The 14,629-nt window shown below is 47.4% G+C and overlaps 1 protein-coding gene across 4 annotated transcripts in view; it reads left to right on the forward strand.

Moving 5' to 3' along the window:
- LOC123769351 (potassium voltage-gated channel subfamily KQT member 1) overlaps positions 1–14,629 on the forward strand; it is an 874,235-nt gene that overhangs the window by 382,526 nt on the left and 477,080 nt on the right. The gene's annotated exons all lie outside the window — the stretch shown is intronic.

Consider the following 14,629-nt stretch of genomic DNA (forward strand, 5'->3'; position numbering starts at 1 on the left):
ATCTTGTTGCCACAGCTGGCTGAGGTTACCTTGTTGCCACAGCTGGCTGAGGTTACCGTGTTGCCACAGCTGGCTGAGGTTACCGTGTTGCCACAGCTGGCTGAGGTTATCTTGTTGCCACAGCTGGCTGAGGTTACCTTGTTGCCACAGCTGGCTGAGGTTACCGTGTTGCCACAGCTGGCTGAGGTTACCGTGTTGCCACAGCTGGCTGAGGTTATCTTGTTGCCACAGCTGGCTGAGGTTACCTTGTTGCCACAGCTGGCTGAGGTTACCGTGTTGCCACAGCTGGCTGAGGTTACCGTGTTGCCACAGCTGGCTGAGGTTACCGTGTTGCCACAGCTGGCTGAGGTTACCGTGTTGCCACAGCTGGCTGAGGTTACCGTGTTGCCACAGCTGGCTGAGGTTACCTTGTTGCCACAGCTGGCTGAGGTTACCGTGTTGCCACAGCTGGCTGAGGTTACCGTGTTGCCACAGCTGGCTGAGGTTACCGTGTTGCCACAGCTGGCTGAGGTTACCGTGTTGCCACAGCTGGCTGAGGTTACCGTGTTGCCACAGCTGGCTGAGGTTACCGTGTTGCCACAGCTGGCTGAGGTTACCGTGTTGCCACAGCTGGCTGAGGTTACCGTGTTGCCACAGCTGGCTGAGGTTACCGTGTTGCCACAGCTGGCTGAGGTTACCGTGTTGCCACAGCTGGCTGAGGTTACCGTGTTGCCACAGCTGGCTGAGGTTACCGTGTTGCCACAGCTGGCTGAGGTTACCTTGTTGCCACAGCTGGCTGAGGTTACCTTGTTGCCACAGCTGGCTGAGGTTACCTTGTTGCCACAGCTGGCTGAGGTTACCGTGTTGCCACAGCTGGCTGAGGTTACCGTGTTGCCACAGCTGGCTGAGGTTATCTTGTTGCCACAGCTGGCTGAGGTTATCTTGTTGCCACAGCTGGCTGAGGTTATCTTGTTGCCACAGCTGGCTGAGGTTATCTTGTTGCCACAGCTGGCTGAGGTTACCGTGTTGCCACAGCTGGCTGAGGTTACCGTGTTGCCACAGCTGGCTGAGGTTATCTTGTTGCCACAGCTGGCTGAGGTTACCTTGTTGCCACAGCTGGCTGAGGTTACCTTGTTGCCACAGCTGGCTGAGGTTACCTTGTTGCCACAGCTGGCTGAGGTTACCGTGTTGCCACAGCTGGCTGAGGTTACCGTGTTGCCACAGCTGGCTGAGGTTATCTTGTTGCCACAGCTGGCTGAGGTTACCTTGTTGCCACAGCTGGCTGAGGTTACCGTGTTGCCACAGCTGGCTGAGGTTACCGTGTTGCCACAGCTGGCTGAGGTTACCGTGTTGCCACAGCTGGCTGAGGTTACCGTGTTGCCACAGCTGGCTGAGGTTACCGTGTTGCCACAGCTGGCTGAGGTTACCGTGTTGCCACAGCTGGCTGAGGTTACCGTGTTGCCACAGCTGGCTGAGGTTACCGTGTTGCCACAGCTGGCTGAGGTTACCGTGTTGCCACAGCTGGCTGAGGTTATCTTGTTGCCACAGCTGGCTGAGGTTACCGTGTTGCCACAGCTGGCTGAGGTTACCGTGTTGCCACAGCTGGCTGAGGTTACCGTGTTGCCACAGCTGGCTGAGGTTACCGTGTTGCCACAGCTGGCTGAGGTTACCGTGTTGCCACAGCTGGCTGAGGTTATCTTGTTGCCACAGCTGGCTGAGGTTACCTTGTTGCCACAGCTGGCTGAGGTTACCGTGTTGCCACAGCTGGCTGAGGTTACCGTGTTGCCACAGCTGGCTGAGGTTACCGTGTTGCCACAGCTGGCTGAGGTTATCTTGTTGCCACAGCTGGCTGAGGTTATCTTGTTGCCACAGCTGGCTGAGGTTATCTTGTTGCCACAGCTGGCTGAGGTTACCTTGTTGCCACAGCTGGCTGAGGTTACCGTGTTGCCACAGCTGGCTGAGGTTACCGTGTTGCCACAGCTGGCTGAGGTTACCGTGTTGCCACAGCTGGCTGAGGTTACCGTGTTGCCACAGCTGGCTGAGGTTACCGTGTTGCCACAGCTGGCTGAGGTTACCGTGTTGCCACAGCTGGCTGAGGTTACCGTGTTGCCACAGCTGGCTGAGGTTACCGTGTTGCCACAGCTGGCTGAGGTTACCGTGTTGCCACAGCTGGCTGAGGTTACCGTGTTGCCACAGCTGGCTGAGGTTACCGTGTTGCCACAGCTGGCTGAGGTTACCGTGTTGCCACAGCTGGCTGAGGTTACCGTGTTGCCACAGCTGGCTGAGGTTACCGTGTTGCCACAGCTGGCTGAGGTTACCGTGTTGCCACAGCTGGCTGAGGTTACCGTGTTGCCACAGCTGGCTGAGGTTACCCTGTTGCCACAGCTGGCTGAGGTTACCCTGTTGCCACAGCTGGCTGAGGTTACCGTGTTGCCACAGCTGGCTGAGGTTATCGTGTTGCCACAGCTGGCTGAGGTTACCTTGTTGCCACAGCTGGCTGAGGTTACCTTGTTGCCACAGCTGGCTGAGGTTACCGTGTTGCCACAGCTGGCTGAGGTTACCGTGTTGCCACAGCTGGCTGAGGTTACCGTGTTGCCACAGCTGGCTGAGGTTACCGTGTTGCCACAGCTGGCTGAGGTTACCGTGTTGCCACAGCTGGCTGAGGTTACCGTGTTGCCACAGCTGGCTGAGGTTACCGTGTTGCCACAGCTGGCTGAGGTTACCGTGTTGCCACAGCTGGCTGAGGTTACCGTGTTGCCACAGCTGGCTGAGGTTACCGTGTTGCCACAGCTGGCTGAGGTTACCTTGTTGCCACAGCTGGCTGAGGTTACCTTGTTGCCACAGCTGGCTGAGGTTACCGTGTTGCCACAGCTGGCTGAGGTTACCGTGTTGCCACAGCTGGCTGAGGTTACCTTGTTGCCACAGCTGGCTGAGGTTACCTTGTTGCCACAGCTGGCTGAGGTTACCGTGTTGCCACAGCTGGCTGAGGTTACCGTGTTGCCACAGCTGGCTGAGGTTACCGTGTTGCCACAGCTGGCTGAGGTTACCGTGTTGCCACAGCTGGCTGAGGTTACCGTGTTGCCACAGCTGGCTGAGGTTACCGTGTTGCCACAGCTGGCTGAGGTTACCGTGTTGCCACTACGTGTAAAAGTTACAGCTCAGAGCCTCACAAAATTTCATATATTTTGTTTTTAAAATGTGTTGGTATTTGTGTACTGTAGTTTTTTTTAAATGAATCGTGTAACAAATTTTTGTGTAATATTTAAATTGGCTTCATATGTCATTAGTTTAAGTAATACGTATGCAGTCAGTGAAGCTTTCGTTTTAAAATATTTTGTATTAAATTGTTATTAAATTTACCTTGTTATTAAATACTTAAAAGACATGGATATGTTTTTAACGTTCTTGTGGCGCCTGAAGGCCCTGTTCCCGTTCTCTGTGAGATCGTATGGTGTAATACTTAACAAGAGACCTCCAAGCTTAACAAGGAACCTCCAAGCTTAACAAGGGACCTCCAAGCTTAACAAGGGACCTCCAAGCTTAACAAGGAACCTCCAAGCTTAACAAGGGACCTCCAAGCTTAACAAGGGACCTCCAAGCTTAACAAGGGACCTCCAAGCTTAACAAGGAACCTCCAAGCTTAACAAGGGACCTCCAAGCTTAACAAGGGACCTCCAAGCTTAACAAGGGACCTCCAAGCTTAACAAGGAACCTCCAAGCTTAACAAGGGACCTCCAAGCTTAACAAGGAACCTCCAAGCTTAACAAGGGACCTCCAAGCTTAACAAGGGACCTCCAAGCTTAACAAGGGACCTCCAAGCTTAACAAGGGACCTCCAAGCTTAACAAGGGACCTCCAAGCTTAACAAGGGACCTCCAAGCTTAACAAGGGACCTCCAAGCTTAACAAGGGACCTCCAAGCTTAACAAGGGACCTCCAAGCTTAACAAGGGACCTCCAAGCTTAACAAGGGACCTCCAAGCTTAACAAGGGACCTCCAAGCTTAACAAGGGACCTCCAAGCTTAACAAGGGACCTCCAAGCTTAACAAGGGACCTCCAAGCTTAACAAGGGACCTCCAAGCTTAACAAGGGACCTCCAAGCTTAACAAGGGACCTCCAAGCTTAACAAGGGACCTCCAAGCTTAACAAGGGACCTCCAAGCTTAACAAGGGACCTCCAAGCTTAACAAGGGACCTCCAAGCTTAACAAGGGACCTCCAAGCTTAACAAGGGACCTCCAAGCTTAACAAGGGACCTCCAAGCTTAACAAGGGGACCTCCAAGCTTAACAAGGGGACCTCCAAGCTTAACAAGGGACCTCCAAGCTTAACAAGGGACCTCCAAGCTTAACAAGGGACCTCCAAGCTTAACAAGGGACCTCCAAGCTTAACAAGGGACCTCCAAGCTTAACAAGGGACCTCCAAGCTTAACAAGGGACCTCCAAGCTTAACAAGGGACCTCCAAGCTTAACAAGGGACCTCCAAGCTTAACAAGGGACCTCCAAGCTTAACAAGGGATCTCCAAGCTTAACAAGGGATCATCAAGCTTAACAAGGGATCTCCAAGCTTAACAATGGACATCCAAGCTTAACAAGGGACCTCCAAGCTTAACAAAGGACCTCCAAGCCTAACAAGAGACCTCCAAGCTTAACAAGGGACCTCCAAGCTTAACAAGGGACCTCCAAGCTTAACAAGGGACCTCCAAGCTTAACAAGGAACCTCCAAGCTTAACAAGGAACCACCAAGCTTAACAAGGAACCTCCAAGCTTAACAAGGAACCTCCAAGCTTAACAAGGAACCTCCAAGCTTAACAAGGAACCTCCAAGCTTAACAAGGAACCTCCAAGCTTAACAAGGAACCTCCAAGCTTAACAAGGAACCTCCAAGCTTAACAAGGAACCTCCAAGCTTAACAAGGGACCTCCAAGCTTAACAAGGGGACCTCCAAGCTTAACAAGGGACCTCCAAGCTTAACAAGGAACCTCCAAGCTTAACAAGGAACCTCCAAGCTTAACAAGGGACCTCCAAGCTTAACAAGGGACCTCCAAGCTTAAGGTTAACACTGGGCTATGAGCAGTCTTTAAAAGGAAAGTTTCCTGAAGCAGCATTTGCTGCCAAACTGAAATTTTCCTTTTTAATACTGCTCATAGCCCAGTCGATAGAGCGTCGACCTAACACGCGCGGTGTCCATGGTTCGAGACCCACACAACCCAGGTGAATTTAATGTTTATTTCAACGGAAGTGTGGATGACCAGATTATAGGCTAGTTTAGGTTGCCCGAATTGAAAAGAGAAGAGCGTGCCAGGGTCACATTACGACCCCCACGACGATATCTGGCACTGCCTCCCAGATACAACTAAATATTTTGAAGGAAAAAAAAAAATATATATATATATATATATATATATATATATATATATATATATATATATCCATTAGAATAATAAACACCATTATTCAGTGATCTCTGGAAAATTAACAAATTTTATGCTATTCATACTTTGGCCGTAATAACAAAACCAACCATCCTCCCATAGCTTCAAAGGCGTTCTCTTGCCCCGCCCACTTTTTTAAAGCAAATGGGTAATTATTATTATTATTTTTGTTTAATATTTCAGACTGACGGGCTCCTCCCACCAGAGGGCTACTCGCATGTCTCTGTTAGACTATTATATTAATATTATAAGAAAATTTTTATAATTTTATAAAATGCAGAAATGCAGAAACAGTAAGAGATTGAGATAGGGAGAGAAGGAAAGAAACGGGAGGTATTCGAAAAGAGGAAGGGAGATAGATAAAGAGGGGCTAGGGAAGAAGAGAGGTGAGAGAGGGTGTAGAGGGGCTAGAAGTGTGAGGGGGAAAAGAGGTGGATGAAAGAGAGAAGATTAGGAAAGAAGGGGTGTGGGGGATTGGTTGGGAGTCCCGGGCACAGCCGGGTATTCCTCAGCTGCCCCTGACTAAACTAATAAAAAATATCTTTGCCCGAAACGCTATGCGTACTAGTGACTTTAGGTATTGTATGCACTAGCTCTATAAATCAATCAGAATGTTTGTAACTCTCTATGTATGTACTTTTCCTAAATAAAATATTATTATAATCATAAATGTGGCCTGGCCAAGGCGACCTTAACCAGAGAGAACGGAGGAGGGTCGATGTATCGTGCGGGGGAGACCCGTGTAACTTAATAATGTACCACCACGTGTTTGTAAACAAGAGCAGTAATGGCGGAAGGTGTGTTCTGCTGGTCGGCCTCGTCACGCCAGCAACACTCAAGGTCAAAAGGATTATGTTTACCTGTAACAGACGGATGTTGACTGATAATTTTGTCATGTATTGGCAGATAACTAAACAGGGTAATATTAGAAGCAGAGAAAGATAGATAGGCCGACACATACGGTCCCTTACATCCCTTACACCAAAGGTGTAAGGGACCTCAGGGACACAGTTCGAAAGAGTCAGTTTAGGTGAATTGGTATCTTTGTAAGCAAGTTAACAACCTCCCAAGGAAGAGTCGAAAGCTGTAAACAAACCCCCAAAAGGGGGGGGGGGGTTATATATGAGAACAAACCAATTTTTAACACAGTATGTTACAATTGCTGAGAGTGGCTCGGGGGGCGGCCGCTGCTTTAACGAGCCCGGCCTAAAGACGGGTTGAAACGTCACCCCCTAACCCAACCTAAGTTAGGCCTAACTATTCAACACATTCTAGTATGGAATAATGTAAACTTATATATGATACACTGCATATTTTGAATGTGCAGAATGTTCATTGACGAATCCGTCATTGGAGTCGACCGCCAGTTGGACGAGCCTAGCCTGAGGACTGGTTGTGACAATGGAAAATTCTCCCTAATCCCTGTTTACGAATGAAAAACATTTTACATACGATTCACGATTGATGACGTTCGAACACTTCTCGAACAGGCCTTCGGTTGCACCTCTTGTTCGAATCGCAACTCTGTAAATGCCTCGCCCACAATTCAGTAACAAATAATTGGCAACAGAACCTAAACACCCAACCAATGCCACACTATACATAGAACTCTGCTGTGTAATATTAATTTATATATAAAAACTATTTTTAATAACAAATTCGTTAAAATTGGTAGATGAGTTTTGATTGGAGTCGGCAGCTTTAGGTCAGAGATCAGGGGCCAGATTCATGAAACAGTTACGCAATTACTTACGAACGTGTACATCTTTCCTCAACCTTTGACGGCTTTGGTTACATTTATTAAACAGTTTACAAGCATGAAAGCTTGCCAATCAACTGTTGTTATAAACAGCCTCCTGGTGCTTCGGAACTCATTAACTGTTTAATAATTGTAAACAAAGCCGCCAAAGATTGAGAAAAGATGTACAGGTTCGAAGTTTTTGCTTAACTGCTTCGTGAATCTAGCCCCAGGTCTGACACAAGCACGCTCGCTTACTAAACAACTAAGTTTTAATAAATAATGCTAGTAGAGGTTTACTTGATATTACAGGTCCGAGTCCGATTATTATAGTAAACACGCTACACGTAAATGACTGGTAAGGTTGTATATTTCTTGGTAACAAAGCAAAGTATATACAATCTTTTGGAATATCTGCAGACAGTAGTCCGCGAGTGACAACACATTTGCCACCATTCTTCACCATTCTTCCATGATGTGCGACCCCTAATGGTACTTATTTTTGCCGGCAGCACATGAGTTATAGAGCTTGTGTATACCCAAGGCTCGTTATAGAGAGTGGGCTCACAGATTTTATTTTAGTTACCCCTGAAGATATTTTTTTCCCCTAACATATCGTAAAGAAAATGTTGTCTCAACGGATTCCAAGATTTTATTGTAGTGATCTCTGAAGGTTGTTTGTTTGTTTATTTTTTCACCTGTCGACGAAAACGTGTGTTTGTGAGCTCAACCATAAAGACAGAGTAGGTAAGGGAATGAATTTGGAGATTGTAAATATGTAAATATATGTATTTACATGTAAATATATATATATATTCATTTATATACAGGAAGGTATAATGGGGTGTGATATTAATGGTTTGGGTGATTAATTGGGTCATTCATGACGAGGGGTCTCGGTAGTACAGTAGGATTCGTTCTCCACTCACAATCGAGAATTTCGGGTTCGAATACCGGGTTTCACAGAAATGGTTGGGGCCTGTTTCCTTTCACCTCGTGCACCTGTCCAACTAGCAGTAATAGGTACCCATGCAAGGGGTAGTGAGGTTGTATCCTGAGGAGGGGGGGGGGGGATAATTCGACTCTGGGTGGAGACCTCTGTATAAGCCTAACATGTACTGTATGTATATATCACCTGGCTTCCTGTCCCCCCGACACAGTGAATTATAATGATCAAACACTCGCAGATCCACACAGCGTTGCGGCCGCCTGATTAAGAATAAGCTTAACTGCCAGCAATTGCATGAAGCATTGTCAACTTCTTTGTCGCTACTCCCGAATATCTTCATCATATTTCGCTATAAAATAACTATTTTTGAGCAAAATTGTGTAATTAACAATTCTCCTATTTGTACATACTAGCGTCTGAAATGTGTCCCTTTGGTAAACAAGCAAAAAACCGTATCACTGAGCGAAAATGCGACCTGAATTGACTTTATTTAAAATATTAATTAAGAATTCCCATATAGCTTGTTAGGTCTGTAATGCATACCAATATTATTATACACACTGGAAGAGCTTCGCGCCGGCCGGGGGAGTAGCAAGATGGCGTCTCATGGCGTCATCCAGCCCGTGTGTGTGTGCCAGCGCCCTCCTTCCTCTATCTCTGTGGCGCCATTCTGCAGTTGCGTAGATAGTGCACGATACATGTTTGATGTTGGGACTTAAGTTAATATACAGTTATTTACGATTGTGCTCACTGAAGATGCATCAGTGATTGTGTAGTCTATTGTAGTGTAGTCCCCGTGGTCTACACTACATTGTCATTGTTCCATAGCCATCACTATGCAACAGTGACTGGGATGTCGTCGCTATGCAACAGTGACTGGGATGTCGACACTATGCAACAGTGACTGGGATGTCGACACTATGCAACAGTGACTGGGATGTCGACACTATGCAACAGTGACTGGGATGTCGACACTATGCAACAGTGACTGGGATGTCGACACTATGCAACAGTGACTGGGATGTCGACACTATGCAACAGTGACTGGGATGTCGACACTATGCAACAGTGACTGGGATGTCGACACTATGCAACAGTGACTGGGATGTCGACACTATGCAACAGTGACTGGGATGTCGACACTATGCAACAGTGACTGGGATGTCGACACTATGCAACAGTGACTGGGATGTCGACACTATGCAACAGTGACTGGGATGTCGACACTATGCAACAGTGACTGGGATGTCGACAGTGACTGGGATGTCGACACTATGCAACAGTGACTGGGATGTCGACACTATGCAACAGTGACTGGGATGTCGACAGTGACTGGGATGTCGACACTATGCAACAGTGACTGGGATGTCGACAGTGACTGGGATGTCGACACTATGCAACAGTGACTGGGATGTCGACACTATGCAACAGTGACTGGGATGTCGACACTATGCAACAGTGACTGGGATGTCGACACTATGCAAGTGACTGGGATGTCGACACTATGCAACAGTGACTGGGATGTCGACACTATGCAACAGTGACTGGGATGTCGACACTATGCAACAGTGACTGGGATGTCGACACTATGCAACAGTGACTGGGATGTCGACACTATGCAACAGTGACTGGGATGTCGACACTATGCAACAGTGACTGGGATGTCGACACTATGCAACAGTGACTGGGATGTCGACACTATGCAACAGTGACTGGGATGTCGACACTATGCAACAGTGACTGGGATGTCGACACTATGCAACAGTGACTGGGATGTCGACACTATGCAACAGTGACTGGGATGTCGACACTATGCAACAGTGACTGGGATGTCGACACTATGCAACAGTGACTGGGATGTCGACACTATGCAACAGTGACTGGGATGTCGACACTATGCAACAGTGACTGGGATGTCGACACTATGCAACAGTGACTGGGATGTCGACACTATGCAACAGTGACTGGGATGTCGACACTATGCAACAGTGACTGGGATGTCGACACTATGCAACAGTGACTGGGATGTCGACACTATGCAACAGTGACTGGGATGTCGACACTATGCAACAGTGACTGGGATGTCGACACTATGCAACAGTGACTGGGATGTCGACACTATGCAACAGTGACTGGGATGTCGACACTATGCAACAGTGACTGGGATGTCGACACTATGCAACAGTGACTGGGATGTCGACACTATGCAACAGTGACTGGGATGTCGACACTATGCAACAGTGACTGGGATGTCGACAGTGACTGGGATGTCGACACTATGCAACAGTGACTGGGATGTCGACACTATGCAACAGTGACTGGGATGTCGACAGTGACTGGGATGTCGACACTATGCAACAGTGACTGGGATGTCGACACTATGCAACAGTGACTGGGATGTCGACACTATGCAACAGTGACTGGGATGTCGACACTATGCAACAGTGACTGGGATGTCGACACTATGCAACAGTGACTGGGATGTCGACATTATGCAACAGTGACTGGGATGTCGACACTATGCAACAGTGACTGGGATGTCGACACTATGCAACAGTGACTGGGATGTCGACACTATGCAACAGTGACTGGGATGTCGACACTATGCAACAGTGACTGGGATGTCGACACTATGCAACAGTGACTGGGATGTCGACACTATGCAACAGTGACTGGGATGTCGACACTATGCAACAGTGACTGGGATGTCGACACTATGCAACAGTGACTGGGATGTCGACACTATGCAACAGTGACTGGGATGTCGACAGTGACTGGGATGTCGACACTATGCAACAGTGACTGGGATGTCGACACTATGCAACAGTGACTGGGATGTCGACACTATGCAACAGTGACTGGGATGTCGACACTATGCAACAGTGACTGGGATGTCGACACTATGCAACAGTGACTGGGATGTCGACACTATGCAACAGTGACTGGGATGTCGACACTATGCAACAGTGACTGGGATGTCGACACTATGCAACAGTGACTGGGATGTCGACACTATGCAACAGTGACTGGGATGTCGACACTATGCAACAGTGACTGGGATGTCGACACTATGCAACAGTGACTGGGATGTCGACACTATGCAACAGTGACTGGGATGTCGACACTATGCAACAGTGACTGGGATGTCGACACTATGCAACAGTGACTGGGATGTCGACACTATGCAACAGTGACTGGGATGTCGACACTATGCAACAGTGACTGGGATGTCGACACTATGCAACAGTGACTGGGATGTCGACACTATGCAACAGTGACTGGGATGTCGACACTATGCAACAGTGACTGGGATGTCGACACTATGCAACAGTGACTGGGATGTCGACACTATGCAACAGTGACTGGGATGTCGACACTATGCAACAGTGACTGGTATGTCGACACTATGCAACAGTGACTGGGATGTCGACACTATGCAACAGTGACTGGGATGTCGACACTATGCAACAGTGACTGGGACGTCAAAAACAAAACAGTTATTGTGGCTTGCTTTAAACATGCAAATACCTTACAGGAAGTTATTCTGAGGTCTAAGACCTAATAATTTAATAGTCCTAATCAACAGAAATAATTAAGTTTGAAACAAAAATTATAACTGATATGAGTTAATAGTTAAGAATACAATGATTGCATCACTTATAACGTCATTAATTACTCGCGTGAAATTGATTTAAGGTTAGATATTTCAGCTTTGCATATTGATTTTTTGGGGGGGAAAAAATGCTGTTTTTCGTTGATTGTTAAAAATGTCTGGCAGAAATGCGTAGTTGTGTGACAGGAGAGTTTCTCTTTGTTTGGCGGAGGCGGCTGCGTGTCCTGAGACGATTTCCTACCACCGGCGATCACAGCCAGGAAACACAGTCAAATGAGTGTCCGCTTTTTGTTGGCTGGTGTGGGAGAAGGCGGTGGCGGCCAGACACGCTATGTGCCCTGTCTTGCTGGCTAGGGGGGGTCTGTACCCCCCTGTACCTCTAACCACTGTTCCTCGCTCTGGCGTCCACCTGTCATACCGCCCAACCATCGGATTTTTCACCCCTCTTCTATCTACTTTACACAACACCAACCCCTGTTCTACACCCCTCCTCTTCCTCCTTTACACACGAGCCTCTACACCATCACATACTCTAGTACTGGCCTTCTTGTCTGCCTAAAAGTCCTCTCTGCTTTGCACCATACATCATTAATCCCTGTTCTTCCTCTACGTCTCTCTCCCTCCCATCTTCCCTCTTCCATGTTCTTCCTTTCCCTATCTCCTTCATCCTATTTCCTAACTTCCTTCATCTATATTCTTTCCTCTCTAACTTCCCATCATTCTCCCTCCCCCCCAGACCCTACCACCAGCTGTCGTGCCGCCTTGTCTAGCAGTGACCTCTGACCCCTGCGTGTGTGTGACCCCTGCGTGTGGGTCCGGGGCTGACCCCTCACCTTCTACGTGACACACACAGAGATTTACTTTAATTCCTCCACCGAACAAAGATTATCTTAACGGAAAATAACCCTTGTTCGTGCAGCTTTTGTTGATGGCTTGAAACAATGTTTGCTTGTTTGTGTTGGGCCAGAGGTGGAGGTGTACTCACCTAATTGTACTCACCTAGTTGTGCTTGCGGGGGTTGAGCTTTGGCTCTTTGGTCCTCCCCTTTGGTCCCCCCTTTGCCCCCCCCCCGTGTGTGTGTGTGTGTGTGTGTGTGTGTGTGTGTGTGTGTGTGTGTGTGTGTGTGTGTGTGTGTGTGTGTGTGTGTGTGGACCCCGATAAGAAATTCCAAGAGCTACTTACACGAGTGTCACTGTAGAGACCAAGGTTATGAGATGATCGCTATCCACAAGGAACACGAGATAGCATAGTACTAGTACAAGGTACTAGTACATATCACTGTATATAAGGGGCTTCAAAACTCACAAGACCAGACCTAATATCACCATGACTCTTAAAAGAAAATACAGAGGGTAATTTCTTGTTAAATAGCACTTGAAATAAAACACCAGAGACAGGAGATCTCCCAAAATTCTGGAAAAGGGTAAATGTCATCACAATGCAACTTTGTCATTGTCATAGTGCCTGTCATATTACATAAAAAAATGACAGGCACAAGGGAGCTAAATTATAGACCCATTTCGCTAACATGTATTCTGTGTAAAGTGCTAGAGAAAGTAATCCAGTTTGGGAATAGCGGACCACCTGGTGCGAATACACTTTGTAACACAAAGGCAGTAGGGATTTAAAGGAAAACAATTATGTTTTTTTGTGATATATACAAGAGTTGTTACATTCTTGTACAGCCACTAGTACGCGTAGCGTTTCGGGCAAGTCCTTAATTCAATGGTCCCTGGAATACGATCCCCTGCCGCGAAGAATCGTTTTTTCATCCAAGTACACATTTTACTGTTGCGTTAAACAGAGGCTACAGTTAAGGAATTGCGCCCAGTAAATCCTCCCCGGCCAGGATACGAACCCATGACATAGCGCTCGCGGAACGCCAGGCGAGTGTCTTACCACTACACCACGGAGACTGCGTAATGTCTGGCAAACTTAGTCGAGTTCTATGACAAGTTTACCGAAATACAACAGGAATACGAAGGCTAGAATCTTCCTAGATTGTCAAAGTATTTAATATTATTCCTCGTGAAAAGCTGGTGTAGAAGATGGAGAACCAGACGATGAGTCACAATAACGTGGCTGAAGAAATGATGATCAAACCACAACTCAGAAGATGGAGAGGAGACGAATTGTCGGTCCATCCTGGACAACTCTCAAGTCGTGTGCCTTGAGACGACTTGATATAATGGTCCACGACGGACTGAAACGTCGTCTCGTCTCCATCTTATGAGTTGTGGTTTGATCATCACGGAGAAACAAGCTCTGATAATGGGAAGGCCCTGAATGAGGTAAGGTAGTACCTGAATTACAAGAAACAAAAGGTTACAATCAGAGAGGTTTTAAGTTTTGCCCCGAGGGGCGTTTATTGGGCAGCGCCATTCATCCTATGAGTGGACACACCGCCACAGCAGCATGTACAACACTCCCCAATAGGAAGAAAACCCGTTGGGTTCATTCTGTCACTTTTGTGGCGCTGGAGGGGGTGTGACGGATGGGGTCCCCAAGGCTCGCTTCTGGGACCATTGCCCTCCCTAATTTATATGGACTAACCTCCCAATAATGGAAAGTGTGGCAAATACAGCTGTATCAGAATGTCAAGGAGCAGTCTAAATTAAGTCACATGACGTCTCTTAGGTTACGATAGATGTGCTTTAACCCAATAAACAGTAGAAGCAACTAGAAAACACCCTAGACCTTCTTATTTAAAGCAAAAGTGAACTTACAGGAAACATAATGATTACAAATACTTGTTTGTCAAATCACACGCTAAGAGAGGTGTAGAGAAACATAAACAATACACCTGCGCACACCTCAACTCCAAGACGAGAATTCAACTAATTTATTGTTAATATTCAACCTAATTGGGAACTAATAAACCATTTCTTGACTAGTAAAAATAGGCTGCTGGCAAGAATAGCT

The sequence above is a fragment of the Procambarus clarkii genome, chromosome 66 (genome assembly GCF_040958095.1).
Source record: "Procambarus clarkii isolate CNS0578487 chromosome 66, FALCON_Pclarkii_2.0, whole genome shotgun sequence".
NCBI classification, from domain to species: domain Eukaryota; kingdom Metazoa; phylum Arthropoda; class Malacostraca; order Decapoda; family Cambaridae; genus Procambarus; species Procambarus clarkii.